Source organism: Macaca mulatta, chromosome 14 (assembly GCF_049350105.2).
Source record: "Macaca mulatta isolate MMU2019108-1 chromosome 14, T2T-MMU8v2.0, whole genome shotgun sequence".
NCBI classification, from domain to species: domain Eukaryota; kingdom Metazoa; phylum Chordata; class Mammalia; order Primates; family Cercopithecidae; genus Macaca; species Macaca mulatta.
Genome location: NC_133419.1, coordinates 37,703,815 through 37,718,714, shown reverse-complemented (window position 1 = coordinate 37,718,714; position 14,900 = coordinate 37,703,815). Strand labels below are relative to the sequence as shown.

The 14,900-nt window shown below is 37.3% G+C and overlaps 1 long non-coding RNA gene across 1 annotated transcript in view; it reads left to right on the top strand.

Annotated features, from left to right (window-relative positions):
- LOC144334556 (uncharacterized) overlaps positions 1-14,900 on the top strand; it is a 151,448-nt gene that overhangs the window by 59,351 nt on the left and 77,197 nt on the right. The gene's annotated exons all lie outside the window — the stretch shown is intronic.

The following is a 14,900-nucleotide window of genomic DNA, read 5'->3' as shown; positions in this document are numbered from 1 at the left end:
TGAAAAGGCAAAAGCAAAGAGAGAATTAGTAAATCAAAAAAATAGACCTGAGGCATTGTGAAAAAGCAGTTCAGAGAAAGGGAAGGAGGATTGAGGAGGTGAAAGTTAAGTATAGCAAAAGCTCCAGAAGAAGAGAGAAAAGAGTGAAGTAGCAACAGTTGAAGAGACCTTGGCTATGCATTTTTCAATGTTGAAGACACAAGTCCTCAGATGAAAAATGTAATCCAGGTTCTAAGAAGGATGAATGAAAATAAATGCATACTTAGATACGTCTTAGTAAACTTGAAGATAAGGAGAACATGTTATAAAGTTTTAGTTACGCAAGATGAATAAGTTCTAGAGATCACGTGTACAACATTGTGCCTATAGTTAGCAGTACTGTGTTTTGCACATAAACATTTGTTGAGAGAGTGGATCTCATGCTATGTTCTTACCACAATAAAACACAAAGCAAAACAAAAAACTATTTGAAGAAAAAATCAGATTCTTAAAGAATGGCCTTGGCTGGGCGCAGTGGCTCATGCCTGTAATCCCAGCACTTTGGGAGACCGAGGTGGGCGGATCACCTGAGGTCAGGAGTTCGAGACCAGCCTGACCAACATGGAGAAACCCCATCTCTACTAAAAATACAAAATAAAAATACAAAATTAGCCAGGCATGGTGGCACATGCCTGTAATCCCATCTACTAGGGAGTCTGAGGCAGGAGAATTGCTTGAACCTGGGAGGCGGAGGTTGCGGTGAGCTGAGATTGTGCCATTGCACTCCAGCCTGGGCAACAAGAGTGAAACTCTGTCTCAAAAAAAAAAAAAAAAAAAAAAAAAAAAAGATGGCTACTAGGCAGACAGTTGACTTCCAATCAGCAACTATCCAATAGAGCAATATCTACAAATTGCTGAGGAAAGCCACTGTCAATCTAGAATTATATGACTGGCAAAACCACCTATGTGTAAAAGGTTACATCAGGCCAGGTACGTAAACATAACAAGGCTTTCCTGGGAAGGAAACATCAGTTCTCACAACACCATTTCCTTGAATGCTTACTGAGTTAAGATAAATATGGAAGGCCAGGCACGGTGGCTCATGCCTGTAATCCCAGCATTATGGGAGGCTGAGGCAGGTGGATCACTAGAGGTCAGGAGTTCAAGACCAGCCTGGCCAACATGGCGAAACCTTGTCTCTACTAAAAATGTAAAAATTAGCTGGGCATGATGGCAGGCACCTATAATCCCAGCTACTCAGGAGGCTGAGGCAGGAGAATCCCTTGAACCTGGGAGGCGGAGGTTGCAGTGAGCCAAGATCACACCATTGCACTCCAGCCTGGGTGACAAGAGCGAAACTATGTCTCAAGAGAAAAAAAAAAAAAGATAAATATGGAATACTGCATGCTAAGAGCTAATAATCTGTCTTGTTTACTGTGAAATTCCTGATTAGAGAGAGCATATCTGGACTGAGATTTTTCTACATGGGCATACAAGTTTTGGGCCTATATGACAGGAACAATCTATAAGAGAGGTGGGAAACTAAGGCAGTAGCTTCTCTGTGCTAAGTGAAACCGTATATATGTTGAATACATCCTGTGTAGGTAAGGGGAGATACAAGAAGCTGTGTATACATATTCTTTTAGGACCTCCAAGTAGTAATAAGGCTGTTTTTCTTGACTTCTATAAATCTGAATATTTTAATGATAGATTAAATCCTATTGTGTTACATGAGTTTGATTTCCAATCTTGTGATCACTGCTAGTAAAATAAAACATTTTTCACATACAAAAATTAGGAGACTTTTCCACTCACAAACGATTATTGAATGAACTATAAAGGCTGTAATTTAGCAAGAAGAAAATCGAACTCAAGGAGGGAGACTGAGATGCAAGAAACAAAACCGAGTAGAGAAACTTAAAAATTAAGTGGATAACTAATGGTTATCTACCCAAAGGAAAAGAAGTCATTATATGAAAAAAGATAAAAAGATACTTGCACACACGTTTACAGCAACACAGTTCGCAATTGCAAAAATGTAAAGCCAACCCAAATGCCCACCAATCAACGAGTGGATAAAGGAACTGTGATATATATATGTGTGGACACTGTGAGATATATATATATATATATATATATATATATATATATATATATATATATATATCAGCCATAAATATATATATATATAGAGATATATATATATATCAGCCATTCATTCCTTTTTATCAGCCATAAAAAGGAATGAATTAATGGCATTTGCAGCAACCTGGATGGGATTGGAGACCATTATTCTAAGTGAAGTAACTCAGGAATGGAGAAGCAAACATCGTACATTCTCACTCATAAGTGGGAGCTAAGCTATGAGGATGCAAAGACATAAGAATGACACAATAAAATTTGGGAACTCAGGGAAAGGGTAAGAAGGGTCTGAGGGATAAACGACTACAAGTTGGGTTCAGTGTATACTACTCTGGTGATGGGTGCACCAAAATCTCACAAATCACCATTAAAGAACTTACTCATGTAACCAAACACCATCTGTTCCCCAATAACCTATGGAAATCAAAAAAACTTTAAAAAAGTTGAATGGAAACTCAAAAAAAATTAAGTGGATAAGTTTTTTTTTTTCAATTAAAAAGTGAAACAAATTGCTAAACCTCAATAATAGAAGAGAAGGTGAGTCTTCAATGGTTACTTAATGTGTTAACATCTTTGTCCTGTTTGAGAGAAAGAGATACTGATGCTGAATGACTTTATACTCTCCTAAGAAAAACACTTAGAAAAGGATATAGTTTTAAAATTATAAAGTACATATTTTTAAAACTTACTGAAATACATATTTTATAATTTTTAAACTTAAGAATAACCATTAAAATGAGAGTAATATTCTCCATAGCTTCTGAATTCACAAAGCAAAAAGGAGTATAGAAAATTTTATCAGTACCTCAGGAGGTAGAAAAGGAGGAAAAAAAGAAGCAAAAAGAAAGGAAGAGAATTAGATAATCAATGAGTTTTCCTTTTTCCTGGCAGGATGACCAGATAAAAAATATTTTCCAAGTATTTCATCCTGTATTCCTAATATGGTTATTTTCACTTTTCATAAGATAATTTCTCATTTCTTTTGCCTTCATTTTGGATATCTATATAGTCAAGTTAATTTTCTTCTTGTATTAGAATCATACAATTTTAGACCTGGAAAAGTCCTTAGAGATCCCCTGGTACAGAAATAAAAACAAAGCAGGTATACTACCATGATCTTATGCACAAGGCAGGCATTGCTAATTAAATACAATGTTCCTTCTCACTAAGCCTAATCATGGTCTTACATATTTCTCAATAAAGCTTTCCTACTGTATTTTATTGGCCCAAGAGATGAAACCTATTTACTATCAAGATCTAGTCCAATTATGTCTGTGACAGATGAAGAGACTGAGATGTGGGATGACAAGATAATTTGCCCAAGGTCACACAAAAACTGAAACAAGAGCTAAACCTATCAAATCCAGGATATCATCTTCTATATCAGATCAAGTCAATAAATCCTATGGCTCCTCTCCCAATCAAAGAAACTTCTAGAACCCCCAAGAATGTTGCTTTTAGTTTTAAGTTTTTTGTTTTTCCTAACCAGTTGTGGGTTCCAATTCTGTACAAGATGAAGTCACAACATGCCATTTTACTGCTTCCACTAATCACAACAAAAAACTCTGGACAAAATATGTGTGAAAAATAGAGAACAGAATGTAGATGGCTAGGGGCTTAGGGACTTGAGGAATTGCCTGGAGGTGGGTTCCCTGGGTTTTTCTCTTGCCTCTTATTTGTCCTGACTTTGGCGCTGGAGAAACCTACAACTTGAAAACAGGCACAGAAAAAAAAAAAAAAAAAAAAAAAAAAAAAAAAGCCACGAGAAAATCCTGGGCTCTTTAGCCAAAGAACTGTGAAAAGTTATTTGTGAAAAGTATAACCCAGTAAGTCACATCCTTTAACCATACCTGCCTGCTCTCAGGGTGAGTACCACGAGCAAGTCATGCCCCATCCTCCACCTTGATAGGCACTGTAGGAAATACAGTCCGTGGGCAGAGCCCTCTCTTCCAGGCCCCTTGCAATAAGGAGGGGGTGCTCTTCCCCTTTGAAGACTATGGGTGGAATTCTGACTTCCAACCCTGCATTAGTCTGCTCTGGTTGCCATAACAAAAGACTGCAGAGTGGGTGACTTAACAGAAATGTATTTCCTCACAGTTCTGGAGGCTGGAAGTCCAAGATCAAGGTACTGGTAGGGTTGGTTTCTGGTGCGGCCTTCCTTTGTGGTTTTCAGTCAGTTGCCTTCACTGTGTCTTACCTCTGTGCATGTGCGGAGGGCAGAGGAGAGAGAGATGTCTGATGTCTCTTGCTCTTCATAAGAAGACACCAGTCATAGCAAATTAGGGTCCTACCCTTATGACCTCATTTAACCTTAATTACCTATCCAAAGACCTTGTCTTCAGATAGAATCACATTGGGGGTTAGGGGCTTCAACATATGAATTTTGGAGGATATAATTCAGTCCATAACAACCCTGAACCCCTGTCCTGCAGTAATGCCCTGCCCTCTGTGGTGGAGCCTGTGTGTGAAACCCTGACTTCCATCTCTGCCCTGCATTAATAAGGAAACAAAACTGGTAAATTAAACTTTATCAAAATTACAGTCTTTTGCTCTGTAAAATAACCTGCTACAAAGATGAAAAAACAAGCTGCAGACTGAGAGAAAATACTTGCAAATTACAGACCTAATAAAGGACTTATATCCAGAATATATAAAGGACTCTCTAAATTCAGTAGTAAGAAAACAAACAATGCAATTAGAATATGGTCAAAATCTTGAACAGACACTTTTCTAAAGATGACATCCTGGTGGCAAATCGGTATACGAAAAAATAGTGAATATCACTAGCCTCTAGGAAAATGCAAATTAAAGCTATATGTGCTACCACACCTATTACAATAACCAAAATAAAAATTACTGATAGTACCAAGTGCTGATGAGGAATGTTAAATGGCATAGCCATTTAACATTTCCAAACAATTTGGAAAATAGTTTGGCAGTTTCCTATAAACATACACACACCACAGGACCCAGAAATCTGTTTCATCAGTGTTTATCTTAGAGAAATGAAAAGTTATGTTCACACAAAAACCTGTACATGAATGTTTATAGCAGCTTTATATTGTACCGGTCAAAACTGGAAACAACCCATATGTCCTACAACTGATGAATAGAATAACAAAGTGTGGGCCATCTATACTACAGAATACTGCTCAAAAATAAAATGGAATTAACTACTGGTTCATGTAACAACTTGGATGGATCTCAAAAGAATTATGCATAGTGAAAGAGGCCAGTCTCAAAAGGTTACATATTGTATGATTACATTTATATAATATTATTGATGTGGCAAAATCAATGCTGCATAGATATATGATTGCCAGGGGTTAGGATTGGGGGTAGGATATGATCATTAAGGTGTAACTCAAGGGAGTTTCTTTGTGGTGACAAAACAGTTCTGTATACTGACTGGTGGTGGTTACACCAATCATAGAACTATATACACACACACATACCCCCAAAAGAAGTCCACACAAAATCTGGTGAAATCCAAATAAAGTATTGTACTATTGTGTTACAGTTATTGTTATTGTATTGTATGTACCAATGTCAGTTTCTTACTTTTGACAACGTTCTATGGTTATGCAAGATATTATCATTAGGAAAAGCTGGGTGAAAGGTACATGGAAATTCTCTGTACTATATATGGAATTTCGAGTCTAAAACTATTTCAAAATAAGAGTTATAATTTTAAAAAATTAGTTGTAACAAATTTTTAAAAATGTTCTAGTCTCACACCTGTCTGACTTCAAAGCCAGTGTGATTAAACCACTACACCACATGGTAAGGATCCATTAGAAAAATGCTTATGTTAGCAGGCACAAATAAGGGACACTCCCAGCTATTCAAAATTATTTTTGTCTCCTTAAACTCTAAAATAAAAAAGCACAAAACAAGAAATGGCTGAGATAACTGTAACATTTGAGGTGGGATGGTTTTAATAGATTTTACCATTTTAACTCTTTTAGGTTAAATCCCACTTTGTTGTTCAGTGATCTCAGAATGTTTTATGAATTCTCTTTGGTAGATTTTCACATCAGCATTTCAAATCACCTTACTCTAGGTGTTTTTCTCTTGGGTGTTCTTTTTGTTAATATTTTTAACTTCACAAAGCTCTTTTCTATCATTTTAGTCAGTTAATTGAAAGCAAAGCTTAAAGGAAATGAACATGTTTAAAATAAACTTTTTAGGGTTGGAGACTACATGCTTTTTGTTATTTTTCTTGCTCTGATATCTTATTAGTGTTATCACATTCCTGAAATACTTAACATGGTTAAAAGCGTGAAAAGCACAAGTATTGAAAGACCTTAGGAGACTGCATTTTGAAGCCCTCAAAAATGTGAACTGGGAAATACATAAAACAACTCTGTTTGTTGGGCTTAAGGTCATGGGAAATACATCTGTTTGCATTTGTGGAGTATACGGTCATAGAAAACTACGCCACATGAAGCAATGGAGCAAAAAGCACAGCAGCAATATGCGGTTACATCATCTGCTAAGCATGTATATCACAAATTACTTGAAAGCAACCATCATGATATTCTGGGTCCCACCAAAATGTTATGATTAAACATTCACAACAAAGGCTGTGACCAGGAGCCTTTGTTCTGAGCAGGGTTTATTTGAAGAAAATGGAATGTTATTGTAATAAGAAACCTGGGCTGGCTCTGCCTCTCCAACTCATTAGGCTGTGGTAATGTGCATGAGGTGGTAGGGTGAAGGGAGATGGGCTGGGGAGAGGCTCATAAGTTCCACACAACACCCTGGGGCTTGACAAGGGAAGAGGAATGACAGGTGTAGAGGAGATATATGAAGTTCTCCATCGGATACCTCCTGCAGAGTTGGAGTCCTAGCCTTCAGGGCAGAACTCTCAGGAGGTGCACTCTATCATAGTCAAAAATTCCAGTGATACATTGTTCATGAGAAAAATCAGACAAGGCAATTACAGGAAAGAGCAGGAAGCCACCTCCGTCTTCCAATCAGATTTTCAATATTTAACCATCACTTCCTAAGTACAGTTGGGCTCACTGAATTATGCAGCATCCACAAGACTGTCAGAGAAGATTTGTTCCTCATAATGGATTTTTGCATCACAAATGAATAGGGCTCTTCGACTTTATATTCATCTCCCTTTTCTGTGGTTACTTCTGCCTAATTTGCGTTTTTACCTGTCACTTTGCCTATATTATAAGAAATGTGAAAAATATGAAGAATCCTCTTTTATTGTCATGGCCTATGAGTGCCCAGACTGCTTGACCCTATATGAATTAAATACACCTTTTTGGATATTTTGTTCTTCCTGTATGTAGGGCTTCAAATGGGTGCAAATAAGATACAGTTAAATCTAAATGTACTGTTTCCACCAGAAGAATAAAAACAGGCACTAGTCTGCTACCAGCTGAAGATGAGAAAGTGGAAACAGGTGTAGCTGAGATAAATTAAATTTAAAAAAATGGGAGCCTTGGGCATTTTTCATAACAGCCCTGGAGTTAGTGGTTGGCTGGGAGCAGGGACCGTCCTGTGTGTGGTTTGAAGTTATGTGGAAGTCATTCACATTTAGCATTTATTCGCAGGCTATGGGGGTAAGGGTGATGCTCATTTCTCGTAGAGAGAGAATGTTCACTTACTAAAAGCCTGCCTGGACTTTGTCCTTTTCCAGGGACCATTGAACAATTAGGAGTTCTAGATTATACCTGGCATTAAGGATGTCATAACAAACTCCACTTTCTAAGGTTTCTGATCCTTAAATATAATCAAGGGAAGTAATGGTTTATTTTCATCTGCATGCATTCTCATACCTTTGCTGAGATTATGCCAGGGAAAAACAAGAACATCCATTTAATGGGAAGTGTCATATCTTCCTCTGACCCACCCTCCCTTCCTTTCTTCATTCCTTCCCTCAGCAGAGGTTTTCAAGTGCTTGCCGTGTGCCAGATAGGCACTGTGCTAGGCTCTGGGGAAATCACAACTAACAACATGTAGCCCGTGTTCCAGGGATGATTTTACATTCCAGTATGGAATACAGAAAAGTAAACAGGCAATTGCAACACAGTGTAATAAGTAGAATACATCTTCTGGTGATAATGATAACAATAATAGGGGTATATTTCTTAGGTGATTCTCTCAACTATCCCTTGAGCCAGGTACTATTTTTATTCCTGTTTTACTGAAGAAGCTTGAGGCTTGGTCAATTTTGCAAGTTCATAAACTTAGCAAGTGTAAAGTTGGAATTTGAATCCTGGCCTGTGGAATTTGAATCCTGTTTGTGCAGTCCTAGAACTGGAGCACTTAACTTTGACACTAATTGGTTGCTATGGGAAAACATGGTGGTGGGAATGTACATCTAGCATAGTCTTGGAAGCCCCAGAGGGTGGTTACGGAAGGCTTCTTAGAGGAAGTTACAACTAATCTGAGAATCGAAGAGAGAATAATAGTGGAAATAATAAGGTATGAAGAATAAGATATATTTAGGTTGGAAACCTGGCCATTCCTACATTTTAGCTTGGGTAAAATGTTTAACTTCTCAGCCTCAACTGCCTTATCTATTAAAACAATGATGCTAATATTATCCCTATTTCAGAGTTGTTAGAATGCAGTGAGATAGCATAGCATATGTGAAAGTTTTAGCATAAGACTTGGCATTAGGAAGACACCCAGTAAATGTTTATTTTCTACAATTTTCCAAGCAATAATAACATTCTGCATTTTACCATGCATACCATGGAATGTGTGATCTGCCTTAACCCAAAAGCCATGGGATAATTCAGATAGTTTAAAATGAGAGTTTAGATTATTTATTCTAATTTTTATTAGTCCTAACCCTAATATTGCCTTGGTTATTTTGGGTATTTCACTTATCTACTTGCCTAACAACTCATTCAGCTATTACTGGGTATATTTTAGAATAAACATTCCTGGAGGAAAAAGATGTTTGGCTATTTCTCAGAAATAACAGAGCTTGAAAGGAGCATTTATCAAAACAACTAAAAAAAAATCTCAGTGACTGGTTGCTGGATTAAAGGAAGAAGACATGAATCTAAAACATAATAGATTGCTAATTGTTTCTCAAGTTCATGGCCATTTGTAACATTTAAAAATAATTATGTACATTATGATAGAATTACTTTCAGATGTAAGAAACCCCTCTTCTCCATACCATTTAATTAAATATTAGGTACTGTTGAAACAAATGGATGAAATTGGTTTAGGATAAATGGTTGTACCACTGTTACTGCAAGGTGAATACTCATAAGCAAGATTCATAATCTTTCTCATTAAATCTCTTTTCCTCTTATGTGTCATATCTCAGTTAATATTATCACCATCCTCTAAATTACTCAGGTTAAAAACTTTGACTTATTTTTTTCTTCTCTTTGTATCAAACCAGCTGTTAAATGTGGTAGGCAGAATTCTAAGATGGTCCCCAAGATTCCTGCAACCTGGTATAATATTTTCTATATAATTCCTTCCCTTTGAAGGGGAACATCACACACCGGGGCCTAATATGGGGAGGGGGGAGGAGGGAGGGATTGCATAGTTATACCTGATGGGTGCTGACGAGTTGATGGGTGCAGCACAACAACATGGCACAAGTATACGTATGTAACAAACCTGCACGTTATGCACATGTACCCTAGAACTTAAAGTATAATAAAAAATAAAAAATAAAAAATAATTCCTTCCCTTTAAGCGTAGGTGGGACTTGTGAAAATGATGATGTTACTCTAGCGATTAGGGTACATTATATGGCAAAGGCAAAGGGATTTCACAGATGTAATTAAGGTCCCTAGTCACTGGATTTTGACTTAATCAAAGTGGATTATCCTAGGTGGGCCTGACCTAATCAGCCCTTTAAAAGAGGGATTTAGCCTTTCCTGAGCCCAGACATTTGGAGGAGCAGATGTTCTCTTGCTGGTTCTGAAGAAATAAATTGTAATGTTATCAGAAAAAAGAGCACGGGGTAAGAATATGAGAGTGACCTCTAGGAGCTAAGAGGTGTTTCCAGCCAGTAAGTACCAAGAAAAATGGGGAGGTCAGTCATATAACCACAAAGAAAAAAAAAAAAGAATTCTGCCAACAACCCAATTAAGCTTGGAAGCAGATTCTTCCCTAGTCAAACCTTCAGACAGGGATGTAACCCACCTGACATCTTTACTGCAGCCTTGTGACACCTGAGCAGAGACTTAGCTAAGTCACACCTGAACTCAACCCACAAACTGTGAGATATCAAATGTATGTTGCTTTAAGTGACTACACTTGCATTAGCTTGCTATGCAGCATAGAAAACTAACACATTAAGTTTTCTTCATTCTCCCCTTCCAGTGTCTTTATCTATCCCCTTTTCTCTATTACTGTGGCCCTCATTTTTATGTCTTCATGTCTCTCACCTGAACTAATAACTTTCTAACTAGTCTTGTCATTTTCAATTTTTCACTTCTCCAGGAAATCCACTGCCCATATATCCACTGTATTCTGTCTTATAGAAATGTAGTTTTGATTATATCTCCCCCTTTAAAAATTCTCGTTGCTCCCAATTTTCTCCACAGTCAAGGGAGTATAGCTTTGTCATTTGGGCTACAGGTTTTTGATTTAGAGAGCTATGGATTATGAATTTAAATTCCAACACTTAACCAGCTTTATGAACATGGGCAGTGAATAAACATCTTTAAGCCTCAGTTTGTAAAGCAGAGGTTATAATTTTCCCTTCCTTATAGGGTTATGGTGAGAATTAAATAAGATAATGCATGTAAAGATTATGTCACATAGTATGTGCTCAATAAATCATAGCTATTTTAGTGGTCATGATATAATTAAATTCAAACTCTTATTCTGGTACTCAAAGTTACTAATGATCCTCAATAGCTTTTTCAGCCACATCTCCTACATCTTTATGCAAATCTTATGGATCAGCCATGAGAGACTATCACAAAACTTGAAGTTTTCAGTTAGCTTTCAGCTAGCACCTATAAGTGCTCCTTTACTGAGTACTTACAGCCCAAGTCTGTTCTGCTCTGTTGGAGGCCCATTCTGATTTGTGGTGCCATATAACTTGTTAGTTTTTGTATCAACCCTACCCCTACAACCTTTCCTTTTCTTTTACCTTTTGACTCAGAATTTATCTTTTTGCTTCTGCAGCAGTTTTCTTGCCCCTATGCTTAGTATGTCAAACTATGTTTTGAACTCCAACCTGCTCACATAGTTGGGTACCTCCCCATATAAAAAAGAGATCATTTTTATATTCCCAGTTCACTTGGCACATAATAAGTACTCAAAACCTTGTTGGATGATTAAGAATTAGTTTCACTGACCTCCTTGTCAGTCCTAAGAATGATGGAACAAATTTTTTTTTAATTTATTTATTATTATTATACTTTAAGTTGTAGGGTACATGTGCATAACGTGCAGGTTTGTTACATATGTATACTTGTGCCATCAAAAAGTGGGCAAAGGATATGAACAGACATTTCTCAAAAGAAGACATTCATACAGCCAACAGACACATGAAAAAATGCTCATCATCACTGGCCATCAGAGAAATGCAAATCAAAACCACAATGAGATACCATCTCACACCAGTTAGAATGGCGATCATTAAAAAGTCAGGAAACAACAGGTGCTGGAGAGGATGTGGAGAAATAGGAACAAATTTTTGTAATGGATGATAACTACTAATGGTTGACTGGCTTTAGAAACATGTTATTTGGCTTAAATAATTAAATATTCTACATAAGAATGCATCAAAGTAAACTATGTGTGCTTTATAAAGCACAATAAAATCCATGAAAAATCTAGATGGCCAATTTGTTTAAATAAACATATCTCTATCTTTATATATGCTTCTTTTTCAGAATAATTTCAGATCTTCATTGTTCTAACAAATCTTTTTATTCCAAACAATTGCATTTATTATCCTGCAAAAAGTCTTGAGATACCACCTAGTGTAGAGATCTGGAGACTTGAATGCATGTAAAGTAGGAACTGTGTCTTCCCTTTCTCTCTGTTAACATACTCTTGTTGATACATACACTCTGCCTGGCTTCTTCTTCCATATCCAGTTGAAGACCATTCTTGCTGGAAAATGTAGACCTCAAATAGAAATTATGCAACCTCGCCTTCTTTTCATCTGGTAATTTTGCATAGATGTTCCCAAGAAGTATTTGAATGCTGAGGAAATCGTTTAGTCTTGAGAAATATAATCTTTTTTTTTTCTTTTTCTCTCCCCCTCTCCGTCTCTCCCTCCCTGTCTCCCTCCTTTCTCACTCTCTTTCTTTCTTTCCTTTTGAGGCAGGGTCTCACTCTGTCACACAGGCTGGAGTGCAGTGGTGCGATCTCAGCTTACTGCAGCCTTGGCCTCTTGGGCTCAAAGCGATCCTTCCACCTCAGCCTCTCTAGTAGCTGCTACTACAGGCACACATCACCAAGCCCAGCTAATTTTTGTGTTATTTATAGAGACAGAGTTTTGCCATATTACCCAGGCTGGTCTCGAACTCCTAGACTCCAGCAATACACCTGCCTCAGCCTCCCAAGGTGCTGGGATTACAGGTGTGAGCCACCGTGCCTGACCAACTTCATTTCTTTCTAAGCACTAGCTTTTTAAAACTCTATTCTTAGAAGATAATAATAGCAATGATAGTCCTTGGTGTTATTAGTTGTATCCTCCTTTATTTCACCTTCTATTTATTTTAAATTGGAGCTAGAATTTCTTCTTTCTTAGAATTTTAGAGTCCATGAAATACTGTAAGTAATGTGTGTGTGTGTGTGTATGTGTGTGTGTGTGTGTGTGAGTGAGTGAGGGTCTTTAAAAATGCTCGCTTTTTGTTAAACTCGGTGCTAGGTATTTTACGTGCATTTTCTTAGTTAATTCTCCCAACAAACCTACGTGGTGTATACTATTACTTTCCTCATTTTTCCAAGTGAAAACAAGCTTAGAGAGGTTAAGTGATTTTCCTAGTCAGTTTGTGCTCTTTTTGCTGTTCTTGCTTTACAAAAGAAAACTCTGAGATTTAAAGAGGTTAAATAACTTGCTCTATGTCACACGACTAGTAAGTCTCACACCTAGGATTCAAACCTATACGTTTCCTTGAGTCCGTAGTCTGAGCTTTTACCCTCTGCGCTATAGCTCCTTCCTTTCCTTTGAAGGTCTTGATATCTGCTTTCTTAACATCTTCAACACATGCCAGCCTCTGCCCTATATTTTCTTTCTTATTACAAATTCCAAGATGGCATGGTAACCATTCAGTTCTTCCTTGTAAGATAGAAGTTGGTTCAAAAATAGCAGTTTCTTTGCTGTATCTGCTATCATTTCAGAGATGATATTGTCAGTAAGGTAAGTAAAACAGTTTTTAACTACTTTACTTTGAGCTGCAAAGTCTTCTAGTAAATGTGAGAGTTTCCCATGAACACATAGCTTACCTCTGTGCCAGTTTTGTCATAGAAGCAGTCCATTATATTTAGTACATGAATGTCCCCAAGACTGTGCAGGAAGTCAGATCCACACATATTGAATAGTAGACTTAGGTATTATAATGGAGGACTCTGTTTCCAGAAGAATAAAGAATCCTTAATTATACTACAACTTTTAGAAAAGACAAAAGTTGGTGGGACATAGTGGTTGACATCTGTAATCCAAGCACTTTGGGAGGCTGGGATGAGAGGATTGGCTAAGCCCGGGAGTTCGAGACCAGACTGATTAACATAGTAAGCCCCTATCTCTACAAAAAAAAGCGACTGGGCATGGAGGTGCATTCCTGTAGTCTCAGCTACTTGGGAGGCTGAGGTGGGAGGATTGCTTGAGCCTGGGAGGTTGAAGCTGCAGTGATTGCACCACTGCACTCCAACCTGGATAACAGAGTGAAAGAAAAGATAAAAGTTGATGATGTTCTACTTTTTAATTCATTTTCTTTAATATTAATTTGTTCCTTTATAACCAAGCTTCAATTTGGCACCTTGACCCCAATGACCTCAACTGATGGTAAAGGCTCTGCTATTTTTGTTTTGTTTTCAGACAGGCTTTCACTCTGTCACCTATGCTGGAGTGCAGTGGTGTGATCACAGCTCACTGCAGCCTTGACCTCCTGGGTTCAAGTGATCCTCCTACCTCACCTTCCAGAGTAACTGGGACTACAGGAATGTGCCACCACCCCAGGCTAATTTTTTATTTTTTGTAGAAACAGGGTCTCACTATGTTGCCCAGGCTGGGATGGGCTACTTTTGACATACCTAATGACCTCAATCTTGGTTTTAATTGTAATAAGTTTAGGAAAATATATTCTTTATTAGTAGCATAATATGTTCACCCTTTTATTCCACACTCATATTTTAGAAAATAACTACAGAAATATAATAGATACTCATAATTGCATAAACACTGTATTGAGGTCAAAAGTGGCTACATTGTTAAAACTAAGCTGTTTTGGCCAACGAACAGCCAATTTCACCCAACAATAGCTTGAAACATTTTTCAAAAGTTGATGGATGGCTTAATACTTAGGTGGTGAGTTCACAGGTGCAGTAAACCACCATGGCACAAGTTTACCTATGTAACAAACCTACACGGCCTGCACATGTATCCCGGAACTTAAAATTAAATTAAAAATTTAAAAAAGTTCATGGTGGAATGTCCAAATTCAAGTGTTAAAGTAAATTTAGGAGTATAAACATGTCATTATTAAAACTCAGGCCTCCAGTATATTTTAGAAAGGCATTGATTATCTGTAATTTTTATTTGATTAAATAGGCTGTAGCATTCTTCTATAATGATTAACTCTGTTTCTCTCTCA